Raw genomic sequence first — 23,793 nt, 5'->3', positions numbered from 1 at the left:
AGCCCCCGCGCCGCAATGAAGAGTAGCCCCTGCTTGCTGCAACTAGAGAAAGCTCGCACGTGCAGCAACGAAGACCCAGCACATCCAAAAATAAATAAATAAATTTATAAATAAAATAACATAGAAAAGGTAAGTGGGTTTGTGAGTAATCTTACATAAAAAGGAATCTGTAAGAAAAATCGAGGTATGTGAAGCATTTATTTACTAATAAATACAATTGATATCCATCTGTGCATTCAACGCTCACAGGTGCTTGTGTAGATTAGTGAAATCTACTTAAAAAAAGAAATATCTCTCTATATGTATATATATCTATATCTGTAGAACATGCAACTACCCCAATTAGGAGAGGAAAGTGTGTACGATTCAAGGCTGGTGTATTGCAAGGAAGAGACCTTCTTGCAGTGAGGTTAGAGATTTCTCTTATTTTGGCAGAGTTTCTTACTAAAGGGGCAGTCCAGAGCTTACTACACTTATGAAAGAGGTGGACTGGTCTGCCAGATGTGCAGTAAGTTTAAATCAGTGTTTCCCAGAGCATGTTTCAAAGAACAATTTCCAGGTTCTAAGTGTTCATACAAAAAAATTAAAAATGTCTGGGGTCAAATGAGAAACGCTAGGTACACTGAACTAGAGGGATTGTTTGCAGCAGGGGCCTCTAACACATTTTTATGTGCTGTGATTCTCCAAGAGTGTTGTTGCCTAATGGATGTGATCAGCAAAACCCTTTTATAAAGGATAATCTTGTAGAATTAGTGTTTAGGGGAGTAACCTTTAGGAAACATGCATTCACATCTTCTAAGATGGCAAACACCTGTGGGTAGAAGCTAGCTATTCTCTGTGTTGTGTAATAAAGAATCTCTTTGTTATAATTTATTAAACCCTGTATGTCTGGTGTCCACATTAATTATGTGGTGGCTTGAAGCCAGCAAGCAGGTTTGTGTAGTCATCACCAAAGAGTTAAGTAAGCTGTCCAGCTGCTGATGGTCTGGTTAAATCATCCCTGAATTGTTGGCATATGTCCCAGAACAGGTACTCATTAAAAACAAAAACAAAAACAAAACAAACCTGGATTTTACTACTGAGATTACATTGTGTTTTCACAAATGAGGGATAATTCCATTACAGTTCCTTGCATGTACCCAGAAATGTTATACAAAAGCAGATGTGTACCTAGGCTGGTGTTGGAAAGTCCTCTGCCCTTCCCCCTCTCCCCCTGTCCCCCCAGGCCCCCGTGACAGCATCGCCCTGTTTCCACTGTACTGGGGTCCAGATGGTGGCGCCTGTGGCAGCATCTTGGCTCCTACTCTGGCTATTCCTGAAGGTGACAGGAGGTTGGGGATGTGTACCACGAAGGTCAGGCCAGTAGGGATCTTAAGCACATCCTTGGTTATAAACGTCTCCTCTTGAAGCTCTTGTCAGAGCTGGCCGTTAATGCCAAATGTTAATTCTTGCTGGAGACATGATGTCTTATAAATGTTATGAAAGAATATCATTTTTCCTGTAGAAGTGAAGGTACTTTTTATTTTCTTTATTTTTTAAAAAATAAATTTATTTATTTTATTTATTTAATTTTGGCTGCATTGGATCTTTGTTGCTGTGCACGGACTTTCTCTAGTTGCAGTGAGTGGGGGCTACCCTTTGTTGCTGTGCGCAGGCTTCTCATTGTGGTGGCTTCTCTTGCTGCAGAGCACGGTCTCTAGGCACACGGGCTTCAGTAGCTGTGGCACACGGGCTCCAGTAGTTGTGGTTCGTGGGCTCCAGAGCACAGGCTCACTAGTTGTGGTGCACGGGCTTAGTTGCTCTGTGGCATGTGGAATCTTCACGAACCAGGCTCGAACCCATGTCCCCTGCATTGGCAGGCAGATTCTTAACCACTGCGCCACCAGGGAAACCCAAGTGAAGGTACTTTTAAGGCCATGTTAAGCAAAGGATTAGTTTCCCAAGTCACATCTGTAAGTCACGTGCTTGCCTATAAATCTCTTCTTTGCTAAAATCCCACCCCATCCCGCCATGGTGACACAAGAGTTGGAAGGAATTCTCACGTGGAAGAAAGAAGAGAACTGACATTTGAAAGATGGGGAAAGATGAAAAATAAACAAACAAAAAACCTAAACATAAAACAATCCCATCACCCATGCTAACATTTGTCAGCTTTTCTTCATAGTCCTACAGGTCTATGCAAGACCCAGAACTCATTAGGATGTGTCTCTGAACTAAAAATAATAGAGCAGATTCAACTTTGGGAGGTCTAAAAGCCCTTTTTTCTCATCTCCTCTGTAAATATATCCTTGTTGACACAACGTGGGCTTCCCAGCTTTGGAGCTATAAGGCATTGGTGGGAGGGGCTTCACTTTCCACTCTTGGAGGAAAGAGCAGAAGTTCAGCAAAGTTAACCGAGGTCTACCCACCACTTGTCTGGTTTGTTATGGAGTTGAATATTTCTCCCCTCTCTATTCTTTGAAATGTTTTGAATTAAAATAGCTTACTCAAGGTCACTGAAGGCATATGGTCCTGCTCAAAACTTTAAACAAAACATTAGTTTTTACAACCTTTTGTAATTTGGTATTGTATACAACATGGTTATATGCAGAGTTTCTGTAATCTTTTCAGTGGGTGACAGAAATATGAGAAGCAAATTTATAAGCCATTTAGTGAAGGATTTAATCAATTTCATGCATAGGAAATAACTCCAATGGCTTTGCTTTATCAATCTTTCTCTCCAGGAGAACTCCAATCCATGTGATCTCCAAACACTGGCTGGGGATGGAGGTGGGGGAGTGGGGGATGATGGAGAGCAGGGACAGGGCTGGGGAGGGGTGAGAGTTTTCACAAACCTTGCGAAGCACTTCAAGTATCAGGGACTTCTGAAGTCTGCCTAACTGGGTTGCCAGCAACTCTGAGCCTTCTGGAGGCTGTTAATGTATTTCAGAAAGCAAGCACGAGTCTAATGTTTAGAGGAACTTTTCAAGGCCTTTTACTGCAAAGTTATTCATTAAACACCCTTTCTCCATAGTGACTCTCATGTGCTCAGCATGACAGACTGTTCAACTTTTAGGTTCAAAGAAATATTCAGTGGTGATTACTTTCAAACACATGAAAAATAAAACGACTTACATGAAAACTTACTTCTGAGAGATAAGGAGTCAAAGCAAGGTGACCAAAATAACTGAAAATCCACCAAAGTGGACTGTTACAAGTAGATGCATTTGAGCATTTTTCAGAATATTTGAACTGTCTTTTAGGGTTCATGTTCTGATTCTCTTTTGGATTGCTTAAAAGATTAATCCAGCTCTTGGCTACGTAGTGGGTTAATATTTTCTTTTCTGTCATGTGCTAGAATCCCTCTTATAACACTTTACCCCAACACCATCAAGTTTTTAAGTGAAAAAGTCCTAAGGGATCAAAAGAAGATCTTGCAATAATCACTACCAGCTAAACTATATTAAAATTGCATCAGCTCTACCTCGTCCTCGAAAATTAGAACTGATAGAAAGGTACGGTAGACATAGTTTCTAATTTGGAAGTTAATTTGCTTCCACTTATTTCTAAACAAAGAAAAATATTTGAGTGAATAAATTCCAATCTAGATTATTTGGAGCTGATTTGAAATCAGTGCCACTGATGGATTTCATCTCAGGAGGATATAATGTTTCACGCTCCCTTTTAAATATGACATAAATGAGGATGTTCCTGTGTTGGTAATTCAGTAGCATGCCCTTGGATATTTATTTTGCCAAGTTATTTAAGCTGTGAGGGCTGCACCGTTATATTGAACAGAGTGGTTTTGGTAATCATACATAAAATTGGTAGCTCTAATGGAGACTGCCAGTGGAGGTTTGCTTGTCTGTCTGTCTATCATCTATTGCTATTCAACCACTAACCCCTGGATTAAAGCTCACTTGACTTAAAAAAAAATAAATTATTTTAGAGGAAAGATGTCTTTGGTATAAAACATGTGTCATATTCTAAATATCATTATGCACTTGATATTTTCACTCATCAGTGTCTTGGAGAGCTTATCTTGTTAGTGAACAGATACACATTATGCTTTCTGTTTCTAGATTGCCCATGTTATGGCTAGTAACATAGCCATATTATTCCTGTACAATCAATATACAGGAAGATTCTTTTCACCTTTTTGCTATTATAAACAGCACTGCAGCGAATATCCCTGTACATACTTCCTTATGTGCCAAAATATTTCTCATGCGCTCATATGCATAATACTCATTTGCTATGAGTATTTTTCTAGCATGGCTACTTACAGTGAAATTGTTGGATATGCATATTTTATGTTTTAATAGTTACTGCCAAATTATTTACCAATTTTAATTTTCAGTGAGTCCTACCAGAATCTCTGATACAACTTTTCTCAACTCTACTTAAACCCACACGTCACTCAGTCACTCTCATTTTTTCTTTTCTTTTCTTTTTTTTAACATCTTTATTACAGTATAATTGCTTTACAATGGTTTGTTAGTTTCTGCTTTATAACAAAGTAAATCATCTATACATATACATATATCCTCACATCTCCTCCCTCTTGCATTTTCTCATTTTTTCTTTTACTTTTTTTTTTTTTTGGTGGGGGTGTGTACGTGGGCCTCTCACTGTTGTGGCCTCTCCCGTTGCGGAGCACAGGCTCCGGACGCGCAGGCTCAGGGGCCATGGCTCACGGGCCCAGCCGCGGCATGTGGGGTCTTCCCAGACCGGGGCACGAACCCGTGTCCCGTGCATCGGCAGGCGGACTCTCAACCACTGCACCACCAGGGAAGCCCTCATTTTTTCTTTAACATTGCCTTTGCTTCTCCAAGAAGACGGAGAACATCCATTGTGACTTTCTCACTGAATTTTCCTTCTTCCAGGGCAGGCGGGGCCAGGCAGCCTAATCACTTACCAGATGTTGAGAAATTGGGTGGCTCATGTCCACTGAGGTAGTCAGCCATTCAGAGATTGGGCAGCATTAGTCAAAAAAACAAACCAAACCACACCTATTGGTCCTTTTCAAATGTGGTCAGAAAGTCAATGACACATTTACATTTCAATCACAACATTTGTGCCCAGGTGCAAACAATTGTTTCAGCCAGTTTGATACCTGAGGCCTATAGATTTTTACTATTTTAGAAGATGGCCTTGTAACAAAGTGGTGTTTGCTTAGGACTTCGGGCCTGTGAAGGAGATTGTCCTGAGAACATATTGCTAAGATCAACTTTCTTGTCCCCTTCACCCAATGATTTCTGTTCTTCTCTTACACACATGTCCTCCTCTCCCTTCTTACTCCTGCCTCTTCATCCAGACCCTTCTCACCAGCTTTTAACCATCTGTGGCTCCCTAGTTACTTAGCCTCGGCAGGCCCTTCTCTCTTCCATCCATTTCACCGAGCTAAACCTTTACAAAGCGCAATCTGGTTTTGATTTACTCCTGCTTAAAATACTTTCTTATTATCCAGACTCTTTCTCCTGTCATTCAAAGCCCTCCATGATTTATCCCCAAACCATCTTTTAAAACTTATTTTTTTCCTTCTCCTTTGCTGATCATCTACTTAGCAAAACAACAACAACAACAAAAAGTTGCTTCCCGCTGCATAGCACAGGGAGATCAGCTCGGTGCTTTGTGACTGCCTGGAGCGGGGGGATAGGGAGGGTGGGAGGGAGGGAGACGCAAGAGGGAAGAGATATGGGAACAAATGTATATGTATAACTGATTCACTTTGTTATAAAGCAGAAACTAATAACAACAAAAAAATCTAACTCTGTCATTTACTAGATGTGTAGCTGTAGAAAAATTAGTCACTTTGCTTCATTAATAAAATAAAGATAGTAATAACTAAAAAAAAAAAAAAATTTGCTTCCCTCAACTTTTCTGCCTCTCCACCCTTCTCATGGCCTGAAATGCCAGAGGAGCCCTTGTCCTCAAAGGTGGGCTACTCCTTGAGGCTTCTACTGTCATCCTCATGCTTCACCAAAATAAGTGTCACCATTACTGAGGGGCCAATGACAGGTAGTAGAACAGAAAAGGGAAAACAGAAGTCAGATGTTGGGCTGGTTCTCAGTGCAATGGCTGGATTGAGTGTAATCTAAATAAAGGTTAAACAGATTCTATGTGAGGGATAGTAATGTGTTTTCAGCTCTACAGTCTAAAACAGAAAGTGAGAATGTAATCAAATTACAGCTTTATTAAAATGTTAGGCTATAGCAAATCTCTAGTCGGCTCTACCCAAGTGCAGGCATCAATCAGGAAATGGCCTACCATGTAACCCATGAATTGTTTGTAACTCAGAAACTTTCAGTGCAATGAAGCTAACCCATGTGTATTAATAACTAATATATTTTAGTCTATATTATTTATAGTAATTCATAAATGAAAATGATACTTTTGGGTCTCAACAGAACATGTATATTCAGCTGATTTTTAAAGATAAGGATAAATTTTATATAATTTTCTTTATACTTTTCTGCCTGGTCCCTCTTGTGACTAATGATATATACTTATGGGTAGGCTAATGGAAGTTAACAAAGTAATCCTGGCTACTTTGGGCCAGTTTTTTTCTTTTCTTTAAGGATAATTGTTCAATATGGGGATTGAATCTCTAAAAATCTCTAAAATGAGCTTTTAGAATTTATTTCTCATAATGAAAAATTGGAAGCCAACTCGATGTCCAAGAGTAGTAGATTTATTCCATACACATAGCATATCAAGATTGCAGTAAAAGGCTATGAAGTCTATAGCAATATCGAAAAAAGTTTGTGATGTACTCTTAAGGAAAGTTAAAAAGCAAACCCATACATAAACTTAACTTTATATATATATGGACCATGAACTTGTCAGGATGGTAGACTTGCAAGTAATTTTATTTATTTAAAATTTCTTTTAATGTTACAGTAATGAGTTATACTAGCTCTACTGCCCCTAGCTGAGTAGTGAGAATTGGAGCAGAGGAGGATAATTCCTTCTTCTCTTATCCCAGGATGGAGGCTGGAGGGGTTCCCCAAGCCGGGAAGAGAACAATTGCAAACAAGTAGAAACTGCCCCAGTTGCTCTCGAGGAGCCTGGTTTAAACAAACACTTGTAAGAGAAACCTGAAGCTTCAGCACAGGGTAGAATTCATCATAGCTTCCCCAGCCACTGTAAACACACCCAGGTCTCTGCATCTTGATGGATTGATTATCTTATAAGGGGGCAAAGAAAACCAGCAGATGGGATTAGAAATGTGGGAAATGGGAGAATTACTGGGAATTTAGAGATGTACAAATGGTGATTTACTTTCCAAATATTTTAAAGGTGAATTTTGGAATGCTTGAAACACTTGATAGCCCGTGAATTAGATGTTGAATTTCAACAAAATTTAAGAGAAAATTTTAATTGAGTATTTTGTAATCCTTGATCAGAGGGTGATGTACATCGAGAACACTAGACTGGGAAGGAAATTGGAGATGGAAGCCTAGCTGGCTTGGAGTCCTCATGGGTTCGCTAAGAACAGTCTATGTCAAGTTGCCTGATTTTTTTCTGATAGGATTAAGGTATAATAGGAGAGGGATGTTGTAGACCAGTGCTCTTCAGACTTGAATGTGGAGAGGAAATCACTTGGGGGAATCTCCAAAGTTTCTGATTCAGTAAGCATAAGTCTATTTTTTCCAAGATTCCCATGTAATTTTCTTGTTCAATCTCATAAAAATCAATAGCTTTAGACACTGCATCACTAGTCACAAGATCATTGGAGTTTTGATTACAACACAGATATATTTGCAACTAGTTGAATCTTTATTTAATCCTAGATGAAGTTAATTACTTCCACCTCTGTACAACTTCCATACCTTGCACATATTTCTATTATTGCATTTTCTATCTTTGTGTGCCTTAGCTTCTCCTACCCATGCCCTCCTCACCCACACACCCTCGCTGGACTTTGTATGCCTGGTTACTTGCTTTTGAACTGAATTAAACACTGACTTGCTCTGAGTTTCTGAGCTTCGGGCTCTCACTTGTCCATGGACATGATAATACCTTCTCTATCTCCTTTGGCGAGGATCAAATAAGAAGCCTGAAGGAGTGTCTAGAACCTGATGTAAACCGGTAAGCTTAGGTTCTAGGCTGTTCTCTGCTAAACGTGATGTGACCTCAGACAAGTCATCTGAAGTCTCTGACCCTCTCTCTCTTTTACCAAAAGGTTTTAAAAATATGAAATGCAGGGTTAGTGTGGGAGGGGTAAATTAAGAGTTTGCGTTTAACATATATACACTACTATATATAAAATAGGCAAACAACAAGGTCCTACTTTATTGCACAGGGAACTCTACTCAATCTCTTGTAATAAGCTATAAGGGAAAAGGACGTGAAAAAGAATATATATATATATATATGTATATATATATAACTGAATCACTTTGCTGTATACTTGAAACTAACACAACATTGTAAATTAACTATACTTCAATTAAAAAAATATGAAGTGCTAAATAAACTTGAGAGTTTCATTATTAATGATATGAAAATACATTACCGTTTAATTTTGCAAAATTAACACCCAAAATTAATTGAACAGCATTTATTAATATGTCAATAAATTTTACATGAATTCTCCCCACTGGTCATGTTTCTTATGAATGTCTGAGAGGGGTCCAATATATAAGCATTGCTCACTGGTAGATGATTTGCACCTGGTATATATGCTAAATTTCCATCCTGTGGCATGATTCTAGCTGGGAACCACAATTCTGCAGCCTTAGTTGCAGCTGAGGTATGTGGGAATTGCTCTTTTCCATGTTGCGCAAACCCGTTGTGAAAGCAGAGTGCCATCAGCACTGCCTATTCATCTCTCTCGAGAATTATAGTTTTTAACCCTCTTTGGCTTTGGCCAGAGAAAGAAGCCAATGAAAGAAGCATGTTGACTTTGCCTGCTGCCTCCAGGGCCACCTTATCCCACTGGGCTGTGAAATCAGCATTCCTGTGATGACTATCTCCTTTGTACCATTCTTTGCCTAAACATTCTTTTCAAAAGTGAATTTCAGAGAGAATAGATAAAGACAACTTTTTTCTTTTTCTTTTAGGGTTAATCTGCCTAACTGAAGACTTTTACTGAAGAAAGTTTAGCTAACAACATATAAGTATTCATGTCTCAAGGACCCAGAGAAAGGTGAGTTGGAAACAGTAACGGCCTGAGAGAGCTGGTGGGTTAAGAACATGGACTCTGACAACCTGGGCTCTTATTCTGTCTTGACTACCTTTTTGCTGAGTGACCTTAGGTAAGTTAGCTCAGCTGTCCGAGGATTAAAGGAGGCAATCAGTTCTGTTAGAATCTACACTGGTAGGAGCAGAAATCTTTGCTTTGTCCCTCAAATGTACTCCAAATGCCTAGAGAAGTTCCCTGCACATAGTAGGTGCTCAGTTGATGTTTCTTGAATGAATAGCTTCCTCCCACAGTGACAGAAAATGCCTAGGCTTTTCTCTAAGTTTCTTCAAAGTGTTTCTCCACATTCTCTGAAGGTGCTGCTTCACTGGAATGCTGTTACTGTTCTCCAACAGTTAACTGACCCCAGCATTTTGTTTATTAAGCCAGACAAAAACTAGCAACCCAGTTAAGAGTCTAAACACTCGGTGGACTTTCCCACCATCTGAAGTGTTTATGGACTTACTTGAACTAAAGTAGATGCAACAATTTGAAACTTCAACCAAGTTTAGTCTTTTTTTTTTTAATTTTACTGTTTACAAAACAAGATATTTTATGGATGTAATTTATGCATCGAATAGAAGAGGGTTATTCCCAATATTATCTTTATCTTCTAGACATAAATAACAAACAACTCCAGTAATCAAAATTTAATATAATTGTAATAGATTTTGACAGAGTTTATGTATTGTACGCAGTGCTAACAATGCTGACTTCCAAGGACAGAGGCCAGGATTTCTAGTTTGGCTTTGTTAAATGGAAAAAAAAATTTACTACTGTATTTGTAGTTTGTACTACATTCAAGAGATTAATTTTTATAAATAAAATTGTTTATACCGGCTTCTAATCAGAAAACTGAAATTATCTATGGCAATGTAACCACTAACAACTTATATACTATGAAAATATTTCAATAATTAATGTATGCTCCATCGAGAGTAATTGACAGGAGGTCATAAACGTAATGGGCCATCTGTGTTTGATTTGTACATGAAAATGCTTAAAGGGATAGGCAGGTAGTTCAAGCTTCTCTGACAAAAAAAGATTTGTTCCAGTTTCTCCAAGTAGCACAGCCATTTACTATAGGGTGTTTTTCTCTTTCCTTCTTTTTTCTTAAAGTCTTTTCCAGATTTCTACTTGAGCTCTGCATTTCTCACTGCTTCTCATTCTGATGCAACAATCTCTTTTAGAGTTTTGATGCGTATGTGGATCACAGCCATCCTCAGCAATCATACTTGGCTCTCCTAACCATTTCAATAGCAACTTAAAAGCCACACATGTGATTAAAAAAGTATCAGAGGCTCACTCCAATGCTATGACTTATCATTCATTCTGCTCACTCTGATCACTTTAAAAATTTATTTTGCAAATTTGTCTTCTTCTGTCAGTAAACAAACAACCCTTCTTATATCTGTTAAAGAGTAATAGGACCATTAGGAATCTCAGTAAGATTTCTGTAATTCACTCCTTTTGGAGTGGACCAGAATTGTCCTATTTCTGGAACTAAAATGGTCTTGGTGGACATCAGAAGAGGTTCTAGAATTTTCTGTGTAAGGAAACCAAAGAGCATTAATAATTGCCTAGAACATTGTCCTGAGATCCAGACCCAATTCACACAAAAACACATAGTCAACTGGAATTTACTAACCATTTATCATCTGCCAGATAATGTGCTAAACAATGATTACGTTGAACTAAACGAACAGGGTGGTGGGGTGGTGGTGGTGGGATGAATTGGGAGGTTGGGATTGACATATATACACTAATATGCATAAAATAGATAACTAATAAGAACCTGCTGTAGAGCACAGGGAACTCCACTTCTCTGTACAGTAGAAACTAACACAACATTGCAAAACAACTATACCCCAATTAAAAAATAAAAAGAAAAATACATATCATTTTAACCTTTTTAAAATAAAATAATAAATAAATAAATAAATAAACCAACAAAGTCGCTACCCTCAGGAATCTCACATTCTAGTAAATGCAACTTTTTCCTTTGATATCTTATAGGCACCATAAACTCTATACCTAGAAAACTAAATGTGCTATCTCTCCTGACCACCCCACCCCTTTCTTTCTGTATTGCCTATTTTGGGAAAATGTGCCACTATCTACCCAAGGCAAGAAACTACAATTCTCCTAGATTCTTCCCTTCCTCTTTCTCCTTCACCAAAGCAATTCACAATTTCTGTCAATGCTAGCTCCTGACCACTGCTTGACTCTGCTTCTGTCTCACCATCCCTATAGCAATACCCTCAATTCACTTCTTAATACTTTTCGTCTGAAACATCGCAACCGTCTCCAAAATTACATTCTTTCCATCTATATTTCATACTATTTCCAGAATGATATTTTAAACATTAAAATGCTAATACAATGATGTCATTTCCCTGTAAAAATCCTTGCGGTAAGAGCTTCAATTGTCTTGAAGACGAAACCCAAACTTCTTAACATGGCAGAAAGGAAAACTTCTGCTAACGTGCACTGGGCCTGATTCTACAGGACCTCTTCTTGCCATCTGTCCTGCTCTTTAGTCACACAGAAGTATATTCCCTGAGCATATCGTGATACCTCAGTGTCTTTGAACATGCAGTTTCCTCTCCCTGGAATCCTTGGAATTCTTTTTTTTTTTAACAACTTTGTTGGAGAATAATTGCTTTACAATGTTGTGTTAGTTTCTGCTGTATAACAAAGTGAATCAACTATACATATACATATATCCCCATATCTCCTCCCTCTTGAGTCTCCCTCCCACCCTCCCTATCCCACCCCTCTAGGTGGTCACAAAGCACCCAGCTGATCACCCTGTGCTATGCGGCTGCTTCCCACTAGCTATCTATTTTACATCTGGTAGTATATATTATATAAGTCCATGCCACTCTCTCACTTCATCACATCTTACCCTTCCCCCTCCCCGTGTCCTTAAGTCCATTCTGTACGTCTGTGTCTTTATTGCTGTCCTGCCCCTAGGTTCTTCAGAACCATTTTATTTACTTAGATTCCATATATATGTGTTAGCATACAGTATTTGTTTTCTCTTTCTGACTTACTTCACTCTGTATGACAGACTCCAGGTCCATCCACCTCAATACAAATAACTCAATTTTGTTTCTTTTTATGGCTGAGTAATATTTCATTGTATATATGTGCCACATCTTCCTGACCCATTCATCTGTCAATGGACACTTAGGTTGCTTCCATGTCCTGGTTATTGTAAATAGAGCTGCAATGAACACTGTGGTACATGACTCTATTTGAATTATGGTTTTCTCAGGGTATATGCCCAGTAGTGGGATTGCTGGGTCGTATGGTACTTCTATTTGTAGTTTTTTAAGGAACCTCCATACTGTTCTCCATAGTGGCTGTATCAATTTACATTCCCACCAACAGTGCAAGAATGTTCCTTTTCTCCACACCCTCTCCAGCATTTATTGTTCGTAGATTTTTTGATGATGGCCATTTTGACAAGTGTGAGGTGATACCTCATTGTAGTTTTGATTTGCATTTCTCTAATGATGAGTGATGTTGAGCATTCTTTCATGTCTTTGTTGGCAATCTGTATATCTTCTTGGGAGAAAGATGTCTATTTAGGTCGTCCACCCATTTTTGGATTGGATTGTCTGTTTTTTTGATATTGAGTTGCAATGAGCTGCTTGTAAATTTTGGAGGTTAATCCTTTGTTAGTTGCTTCATTTGCAAATATTTTCTCCCATTCTGAGGGTGGTCTTTTCATCTTGTTTATGGCTTCCTTTGCTGTGCAAAAGCTTTTAAGTTTCATTAGATCACATTTGTTTATTTTTGTTTTTATTTCTATTTCTCTAGCAGGTGGGTCAAAAAAGATCTTGCTGTGATTTATGTCATAGAATGTTCTGCCTATGTTTTCCTCTAAGAATTTTATAGTATCTGGCTTTACATTTAGGTCTTTAATCCATTTTGAGTTTATTTTTGTGTATGGTGTTAGGGAGTGTTCTAACTTCATTCTTTCACATGTAGCTGTCTAGTTTTCCCAGCACCACTTATTAAAGAGGCTGTCTTTTCTCCATTGTATATTCTTGCCTCCTTTATCAAAAATAAGGTGACCATATGTGAGTGGGTTTATCTCTGAGCTTTCTATCCTGTTCCATTGATCAATATTTCTGTTTTTGTGCCAGTACCATACTGTTTGATTACAGTAGCTTTAGTAGTATAGTCTGAAGTCAGGGAAGCTGATTCCTCCAGCTCCGTTTTTCTTTCTCAAAATTGCTTTGGCTATTCGAGGTCTTTTGTGTTTCCATACAAATTGTGTTCTGGCTCTGTGAAAAATGCTGTTGGTAGTTTGATAGGGATTGCATTGAATCTGTAGATTGCTTTGGGTAGTAGAGTCATTTTCACAATGTTGATTCTTCCAATCGGAGAACATGGTATATCTCTCCATCTGCTTGTATCATCATTAATTTATTTCATCATTGTCTTATAGTTTTCTGCATACAGGTCTTTTGTCTCCTTAGGTAGGTTTATTCCTAGGTATTTTATTCTTTTTTTTGCAGTGGTAAATGGGAGTGTTTCCTTGATTTCTCTTTCAGATTTTTCATCATTAGTGTATAGGAATGCAAGAGATTTCTGTGCATTAATTTCATATCCTGCTACTCTATCAAATTCGTTGATTAGCTCTAGTAGTTTTTTGGTAGCATCTTTAGGATTCTCTATGTATTGTATCATGTCATCTGCAAACAGTGACAACTTTACTTCTTCTTTTCTGATTTGGATTCCTTTTATTTCTTTTTCTTCTCTGATTGCTGTGGCTAAAACTTCCAGAACTATGTTGAATAATAGTGGTGAGAGTGGACAACCTTGTCTTGCTCCTGTTCTTAGTGGAAATGGTTTCAATTCTTCACCATTGAGAATGATATTGGCTGTGGGTTTGTCATATATGGCCTTTATTATGTTGAGGTAATTTCCCTCTATGCCTAGTTTCTTGAGGGTTTTTATCATAAATGTGTGTTGAATTTTGTTGAAAGCTTTTTCTGCATCAATTGAGATGATCATATGTTTTTTCTCCTTCAATTTGTTAATATGGTGTATCACGTTGATTGATTTGTGTATATTGAGGAATCCTTGCGTTCCTGGAATAAACCCCACTTGATCATGGTGTATGATCCTTTTAATGTGCTGTTGGATTCTGTTTGCTAGTATTTTGTTGAGGATTTTTGCATCTATGTTCATCAGTGATATTGGCCTGTAGTTTTCGTTCTTTGTGACATCTTTGTCTGGTTTTGGTATCAGGGTGATGGTGGCCTCGTAGAATGAGATTGGGAGTGTTCCTCCCTCTGCTATATTTTGGAAGAGTTTGAGAAGGATAGGTGTTAGCTCTTCTCTAAATGTTTGATAGAATTCGACTGTGAAGCCATCTGGTCCTGGGCTTTTGTTTGTTGGGAGATTTTAAATCACAGTTTCAATTTCAGTGCATGTGATTGGTCTGTTCATATTTTCTATTTCTTCCTGATTCAATCTTGGCAGGTTGTGCCTTTCTAAGAATTTGTCCATTTCTTCCAGGTTTTCCATTTTATTGGCTTAGAGTTGCTTGTAGTAATCTCTCATGATCTTTTGTATTTCTGCAGTGTCAGTTGTTACTTCTCCTTTTTCATTTCTAATTCTATTGATTTGAGTCTTCTCCCTTTTTTTCTTGATGAGCCTGGCTAATTGTTTATCAATTTTGTTTATCTTCTCAAGAACCAGCTTTTAGTTTTATTGATCTTTGCTCTTGTTTCCTTCATTTCTTTTTCATTTATTTTGTATTTGATCTTTATGATTTCCTTCCTTCTGCTAACTGGGGTTTTTTTTGTTCTTTTTTCTCTAATTGCTTTAGGTGCAAGGTTAGTTTGTTTTTTCAAAATGTTTCCTGTTTCTTAAGGTAGGATTTTATTGCTATAAAATTCCCTCTTAGAACTGCTTGTGCTGCATCCCATAGGTTTTGGGTCATTGTGTTTCATTGTCATTTGTTTCTAGGTATTTTTTTGATTTCCTATTTGATTTCTTCAGTGATCTCTTGGTTATTTAGTAGTGTATTATTTAACCTCCATGTGTTTGTACTTTTTGCAGATTTTTTCCTGTAATTGATATCTAGTCTCATAGCATTGTGCTCAGAAAAGATACTTGATATGATTTTAGTTTTCTTATATTTACCAAGGCTTGATTTGTGACCCAAGATATGATCTATCCTGGAGAATGTTCCATGAGCACTTGAGAAGAAAGTGCATTCAGTTGTTTTTGGATGGAATGTCCTATAAATATCAGTTAAGTCCATCTTGTTTAATGTATCATTTAAAGCTTGTGTTTCCTTATTTGTTTTCATTTTGGATGATCTGTCCATTTGTGAAAGTCGGGTGTTAAAGTTCCCTACTATGATTGTGTTACTGTCAATTTCCCCTCTTATGGCTGTTAGCATTTGCCTTATGAATTGAGGTGCTCCTATGTTGGGTGCATAAATATTTACAATTGTTATATCTTCTTCTTGGATTGATCCCTTGATCATCATGTAGTGTCCTTCTTTGTCTCTTGTAATAATCTTTATTTTAAAGTCTATTTTGTCTGATATGAGAATTGTTACTCCAGCTTTCTTTTGATTTCCATTTGCATGGAATATATTTTTCCATCCCTCATTTTCAGTCTGTATGTGTCCCTAGGTCTGAAATGGGTCTCTTGTAGACAACATATATACAAGTCTTGTTTTTGTGTCCATTCAGCCAGTTTTTTCTGCATTTCCTCGATTTTCTGCATTTCCTCAGTTATCAGTGGCCTTTTTGTGGGAAAATTCCTGGTTCCTTCTATGGCACCATGGCTCAGATCTGTGTCCCTGCCTCAGGTGTCCACCAGTCCCTATATGTGGCATATTTGTTGAATAGGAGGTGTTGAAGGACATTCACCATTTGCCCAGCATGAGAAGTCTGGTCCAAGACATGACAGTTTAAAGGCAGTTCTCATGAGTCATTGTCTTTAAGTGGGGTTGGCAACAATGTGGTTACTCTGTTTTTTCTTCCATCCTGTTATTTATTTAGAACCTATTCTTCTCTTTTGGACATGATTTCTTTCATTTGGACATGATTCAATATTTCAGCAGGTAGACCCTATTCTTCTCTTTTCCAGGCTAATGTTTCTTAAATGTTTTTCATTTTTAAATACTTCTTCATATTCAGTTATGTCAGTTCTTATAATACTTATTTACAAATATATGCCTTTTAATAACCTTCACCTGTGCTTTTCATGTTTTCCAAAAGCCTCTGATAAAGGTACAAGAAACAAATTCATTTTGTTGTAACTTTTGTATATTTTTTCTATCCATAGTTTAATTTTTTAAGTTTACACTTAAAACTTCTTAAGTTATCACTTAAGTGATACGAAAAACGAGCCAAATATCTCAATGCTATCTATGTAAAAACCTATGCTTTTGACCCACCTCCTAGAGAAATGGAAATAAAAACAAAAATAAACAAATGGGATCTAATGAAACTTAAAAGCTTTTGCACAGCAAAGGAAGCCATAAACAAGATGAAAAGGCAACCCTCAGAATGGGAGAAAATATTTGCAAATGAAGCAACTAACAAAGGATTAATCTCCAAAATATACAATCAGCTCATGTAGCTCCATATCAAAAAAACAAACAACCCAATCCAAAAATGGGTACAAGACCTAAATAGACATTTCTTCCAAGAAGATATACAGATTGTCAACAAACATATGAAAGGATGTTCAACTTACTAATCTTTAGAGAAATGCAAATCAAAACCACAATGCAGTATCACCTCACACCAGTCAGAATGGCCATCATCAAAAAATCTACAAACAATAAATGCTGGAGAGGGTGTGGAGAAAAGGGAACACTCTTGCACTGTTGGTGAGAATGTGAATTGGTTCAGCCACTATGGAGAACAGTATGGAGGTTCCTTAAAAAACTACAAATAAAACTACCATATGACCCAGCAATCCTACTACTGGGCATATACCCTGAGAAAACCATAATTCAAAAAGAGTCATGTACCAAAATGTTCATTGCAGCTCTATTTACAATAGCCCGGAGATGGAAACAACCTAAGTGCCCATCATTGGATGAATGGATAAAGAAGATGTGGCACATATATGCAATGGAATATTACTCAGCCATAAAAAGAAACAAAATTGAGCTATTTGTAATGAGGTGGATAGACCTAGAGTCTGTCATACAGAGTGAAGTAAGTCAGAAAGAAAAAGACAAATACCGTATGCTAACACATATATATGGAATTTAAGAAAAAAAAATGTCATGAAGAACCTAGGGGTAAGACAGGAATAAAGACACAGACCTACTGGAGAACGGACTTGAGAATATGGGGAGGGGGAAGGGTGAGCTGTGACAGGGCGAGAGAGTGGCATGGACATATATACACTAACAAACGTAAGGTAGATAGCTAGTGGGAAGCAGCCGCATGGCACAGGGATATCGGCTCGGTGCTTTGTGACCACCTGGAGGGGTGGGGTAGGGAGGGTGGGAGGGAGGGAGACGCAAGAGGGAAGAGATATGGGAACATATATATATGTATAACTGATTCACTTTGTTATAAAGCAGAAACTAACACACCATTATAAAGCAATTATACCCCAATAAAGATGTTAGAAAAAAACAAACAAAAAACACAATGCGGTATCACCTCACACCAGTCAGAATGGCCATCATCAAAAAATCTACAAACAATAAATGCTGGAGAGGTTGTGGAGAAAAGGCAACCCTCCTGCACTGTTGGTGGGAATGTATATTGATACAGCCACTATGGAGAACAATATGGCGTTTCCTTAAAAAACTAAAAATAGTACTACCATACGACTCAGCAATCCCATTACTGGGCGTATACCCTGAGAAAACCATAATTCAAAAAGAGTCATGTACCACAATGTTCATTGCATCACTATTTACAATAGCCAGGACATGGAAGCTACCTAAGTGTTCATCGACAGATGAATGGATAAAGAAGATGTGGCACATACATACAATGGAATGTTACTCAGCCATAAAAAGAAATGAAATTGATTTATCTATAGTGAGGTTGATGGACCTAAAGACTGTCATACAGAGTGAGGTAAGTCAGAAAGAGAAAAACAAATACCGTATGCTAACACTTATATATGGAATTTAAAAAAAAAAAATGGTTCTGAAGAATCTAAGGGCAGGACAGGAACCAAGACACAGACATAGAGAATGGACTTGAGGACATGGGGAGGGGGAATGGTAAGCTGAGACCAAGTGAGAGAGTGGCATGGACATATATACACTACCAAATGTAAAATAGCTAGTGGAAAGCAGCCACATAGCACAGGGAGATCAGCTGGGTACTTTGTGACCACCTAGAGAGGAGGTTTAGGGACGGTGGGAGGGAGACGCAAGAGGGAGGGGATATGGGGATATATGTATACATATAGCTGATTCACTTTGTTATACAGCAGAAACTATCACAACATTGTAAAGCAATTATACTCCAAAAAGATGTTTAAAAAAACCCCAAAACCTATGCTTTCTCCATGTTTAGTATACAGCACTTATATGTGTAGCTAATTCTTATCATTACACTTTTAAAAAATTAAAAAAATAGAAATAGTCTAAGTATATTTTTATTGGTATTACATTGAATTCATAGATCATTGTAGAATAATTGTTTTACCATTTAGGTCTTTTATAGGTTTTACTATAAATGTCTGGGATTGTTTGTTTGGTTTTGTTTAATTATGTCCGTTTTTTTTAAATTAATTTTTATTGGCTATCCTAATTTTTGAAGAAAAGTTCATCATTTCCACTGTGGCATTCTACATAATGCCAACTGACCAAATAAAAAAAAAATATCACTACCACCCAATTATTAATGTATTTGACATTGTAAAGGTATAATATGTTTTTTTAAGATAAATTTTAATTTTTTTCAGATACATTTTTGTTTCTCAAGAGGCGCAGCCCGTCTTTCTCTCCTGTAGAAGTGAAGGAAGCACCAGTTACCCTTCTGATTTTAATCAGAAAATATAAATGTAAAATATGAATTCGATAAAAATGTAAGCTTGGCTTTTACTATTTCCTGAACATGTGCTCATTATCTTTTAATAAATAAAGTGTACTTTAAGGGTGATAAGAAGAAGGAGAACTTTAAAAATTGTTAATGAATGTGGTTAACATATGTAGTGAAGCAAAGGCATAGTTTAAGATAAATCCCAGTAATACCAGGAAGAAAATACAGTCAGTGGTTAAGGAATCTGCGTTTGTGGTTGTTTTAAAGGTGGCTGAGTGTGCCGTACTCTGCAGAAGTGACTAGAAGGGGACAGAGGACTGTGACATGGGTCACTTTTGTTTCTCTTTGTGCTCCAAGCTTAGAAGGTTGATTTTGCCTTCAACATATTGGAATAGTGGTTCTTGATTCATCCTAATGATTAGAAGAATTTTAATGTATTTTTCTGTATATCCAAACACTAAAAAAACAATATTAGACAGCTAGTCCTTGCCACCCAGATGTTCAGAGTTCAAAGCAAATAACAACATGACAGGCCAGAGGCAACTGAGCCATCTATCAAACAAATGCATGGCCTGATGAGACAGCAGATTAAAAGGCTTAACTGAGGCTAGTTTCAGCTGGTGGAGATAAGTGCCCAACTGTGTTTTCCACCAAAATGCAGTTTTTTCTATTGTTTTTGATACTATAAAAGCAATGTATACTCATTACAGAGAAAAATTAGAGTATACAAAGCAAAACTAAGAGCACCCCCAAAATGAATTTTCCCTTTCATCACAAATCAGCCATTGTGATTGCACTGCTATATATTCTTGTAAGTAAATAAAATTGCATCTTATTCTACATAATATGTTGTAACCAGCTTTTTCCATTTAATGTAGCATCAAATACATCCTTATCACTAGACTTATTTCCTTAGAATCATTTTTATGGCTTCAAGTTATTCCATTTCTGGATTTGCTAATGCATATTTAAACAATTTGCATTTATGACACGATCTGGTGGTTTTTAACTTTTCTCTATTTGAAGATATTGCTTTAAAATATGTAGAGTAAGATGTTGATTGGTGTAATCATCTCAAAGGTTTATGTGCTAGAATAAGAAACTATTGTTTGTCAAGAAAGCATATTACATGCTGCAAATCAGTACATCACCTTAAAAAAATTAAAACATATGGAAAACTGAGAATAAGATATAAACATCAAGTTAGCTTGACTCTTTATTTTAAAAATTTGGATGTTATGTTTTATAAACAAACCAGTCCAGTGTTTGAGAGTGATGGTAAAAAAGTTTGGAAGGCGAGGTGGAGATTTTAAGGATATTAGGATAAGAGTGGGCTTTACGTATACATATATCCCCTTTTTTTGGATGTCCTTCTCATTTAAGTCACCACAAAGCCTTGAGTAGAGTTCCTTGTGCTATACAGTAAGTTCTTATTAGTTATCTATTTTATACATAGTATCAATAGTGTATATATAGCTGATTCACTTTGCTGTATGGTATAAACTAACACAATATTGTAAAGCAACTATACTCCAATTAAAAAAAAAAAAGAGAGTGGGCTTTAAATGCAAACAGACAGCTGATTGAATTATAGCTTTCTGACTGGGTCTGGTCACAGACCTCTGTGTGTAGGTGAGAATACCTAACACTATACTTGGTACCCTGTAGGCCCAGGAGAGTTGATACTCATCTAAATGAGATGGAAGAACTAGGGTCTCAGAACATGCAGAAGAGGAATGTAGACAGTGGAGGGCAAGATGGTAAGAATGTGAAGGAAATACTCAAATGACTCTTTGCGCCTGAGAAGTGGGGAGAACTTGGTGATGGAATGAGGAGAGAGGAAATGCCACCAAGTCCCATACTGCAACAGAACAGAAAGATGTGATGATAATGAGGAGGACAGCAGCTAATATATGACATTTACAATAATAATGATAACAGCAGCTCATACTTACATAGTAGTCACTATATGCCAAACAACAAGGTCTGTAAGCACTTTAAGTACTTATACTTTAAGTATATTCACCCTTTAATTCTCACCGCACCCTATCTGACCTACCTCCTATACTTGTAAGGATTTAATAGGTTAATATTTGTAAAGCACATAAAATAACTCTATTTAAATGATTGTAAATAAAGTTCTCCTTTTACTGAGGCATAGAGAAATCAAACGTCTTGTCTGAGGCCACACAGCTAGTCAATGGCAGGAGTGGGATTAGAACCTGGCCATCTGGCACCAGAGCCCATTCTGCCTTGGAGAGATCTCTGGCCGTGCAAGACAGTGATGAGCTACAGCTGCTTCTGCCCTGACTTTACTTCACCCAGAAAAGAATGCAAAAGGGCTCTACCGGGCTTCCCTGGTGGCGCAGTGGTTGAGAGTCCGCCTGCTGATTCAGGGGACGCGGGTTCGTGCCCCAGTCCGGGAGGATCCCACATGCCGCGGAGCGGCTGGGCCCGCAAGCCATGGCCGCTGAGACTGCGCGTCCGGAGCCTGTGCTCTGCAACGGGAGAGGCCACAGCAGTGGGAGGCCCGCGTACCGCAAAAAAAAAAAAAAAAAAAAAAGGCTCTACCTCTCTCCACACTAATGACCCTCCAAGCTGAAGTACTCATCAAAAATGGGCACTCACTGGACAGCTGGTGGTTACATTACTGCTACCCCATCTTGCCTCCTCTTGTCCACTCCCATCCCTGCAGCCCTCTTTGGGGTGAACTTAGGCACTCTCTTGAGACGTTTTGTGTACCATTATTTAGCAAAGTGGAAATGAAATATAGAACCAGCTTGTAGAAATGTCACATTACAGGGAAAGGATTTAAAATTTCCTTACCTAATCAGTGTTTCCAAGATCACCGGGTCAAGACTGGGCTAAGGTCCTCCCTTTCTTGTCCTTTTCCCAGCGCCTTTTCCACTTCCCTGGCTTCTGCCTCTCAATTATTTCCCACCCCATCACCCTGTCCCTACTGCAACAATAATGGTAATAACAATAATACTGTGAGCTCATGGCTGTGGAGCTCTTATTATGTGTCAGGCATATTCATGCATTATTTAATCCTCATAGTAGCTTTGTGAGGATAGAACTTTTTTTTTTTTTTTAACCTGCTTTATATGTGAATAAATTGAGGTTTGGAAAAGGTAAATCACTTGATTGGTAAGTGGAAAAGTTGGAATTGGAGCCCAGCTCTATCTTGCTTAAATCTGATGCTTTCTTCTAATAGCATCACCCCCTGAGCATTCAGTTTTCCAGCATCACCTAATTCTTGGAGATAAATGGGTAGATGTGCATAGGCTTTGCTGAATTAGATACTCTAGCAAGTTTCATGCCTTCCATAATTTTTTAAAAAAAATCCTACACGTATTTAATGAGGTTCTACATGGGCAAAAAGCTGTGCTCAGTATTTCAGGAATACAAAGAATTATTTAAAGAGGAAGAGACTCTCATTGTATGAGATAATATATACATAAAAGATTATAATACAAATATGGCAACTATGGAGGTGTGATGCTTATTCAGCTATGAGAGTGTAGTTATAATACAGTAAAGTATATACTATATGAGACATTCAAGCAAACTTTGTACTCTTAAAAAATTATATCCTGAGATTATCTTTATTGTTTAAAAAAATAAGGATTGAAAGTAATTTTAAAATACTCAAACTAAAAAGTAAAAGAAAAATTGGACTAAAGAAGGAGGTAGTTAATAAAGATGAAAACTAAAACTTATGACGTAGAAAAAAAACATGAAAAGGGGTAGGCAAAATCAAAATTAGGTACTTTGCAAGATTAATGAACTAGATACATCCCTGTAAAGCCTGGTTAGAGAGAAAGCAAAATAAATTCAGCATTGTAAAGGAAACATAAGCACAGATATGGAGAAAACTCACTGGTAGATATTATGTGCAACACTATAGAAATAAATTTGGAAACCTGGAGTCCGGTTTTCCTAGTAAAAATACAAACTCTTCAAATGATCACTTAAAGAATCATGAACAGATCAATTATCATTGAGACTGGAAAGTAAAAGATCTATTACTATAAAAGGCACCAGACCTAGATGGTTTTACAGATGAATTCCTTACAGTCTTTAAAAATCAATTCCAGTGTTATAGAATATCTATTCAACCATAAAAAGGAAAGGTACTAAAATCATTTTGTGAAGATAACTTCTAAAGATAGTACAGAATTTGAAGACCAATTTCTACCAAGAATTATAAACAAAACATTAGCAAATCCAATCCATCACTGTATCAGAATCATATAACACCATTACTAGAGTCTATTATCAGAATGCAAGAATGTATCTTAATCATTTCAATTTTATATAAATTGTAGGAAGGCTTCCAATCATTTATAGTGGATGTGATGGTGACCAATGAATTCTTAATGTGTAATTCTTTTTTTTTTTTTTTTTCGGTACGCGGGCCTCTCACTGTTGTGGCCTCTCCCGTTGCGGAGCACAGGCTCTGGACGCACAGGCTCAGCGGCCATGGTTCACGGGCCCAGCCGCTCCGCGGCATGTGGGATCTTCCCGGACTGGGGCACAAACCCGTGTCCCCTGCATCGGCAGGCGGACTCTCAATCACTGCGCCACCAGGGAGGCCCAATGTGTAATTCTTAAACCCTG

The 23,793-nt window shown here is 37.6% G+C and overlaps 1 long non-coding RNA gene across 2 annotated transcripts in view; it reads left to right on the top strand.

Moving 5' to 3' along the window:
* LOC138414000 (uncharacterized) overlaps positions 1-19,156 on the top strand; it is a 77,099-nt gene extending 57,943 nt beyond the window's left edge. For both annotated transcript variants that reach the window (XR_011246377.1, XR_011246376.1), the window contains 2 exons: positions 9,048-9,133; positions 19,097-19,156. This is a non-coding gene — a long non-coding RNA (uncharacterized lncRNA). The remainder of the gene's footprint in view (positions 1-9,047; positions 9,134-19,096) is intronic.
* The last annotated feature ends 4,637 nt before the right edge of the window (positions 19,157-23,793 follow it).

This window comes from Delphinus delphis, chromosome 2, assembly GCF_949987515.2.
Source record: "Delphinus delphis chromosome 2, mDelDel1.2, whole genome shotgun sequence".
NCBI lineage: Eukaryota > Metazoa > Chordata > Mammalia > Artiodactyla > Delphinidae > Delphinus > Delphinus delphis.
Note: the sequence above shows the minus strand (reverse complement) of the source record. Positions and strands in the feature narration are given on the sequence as shown.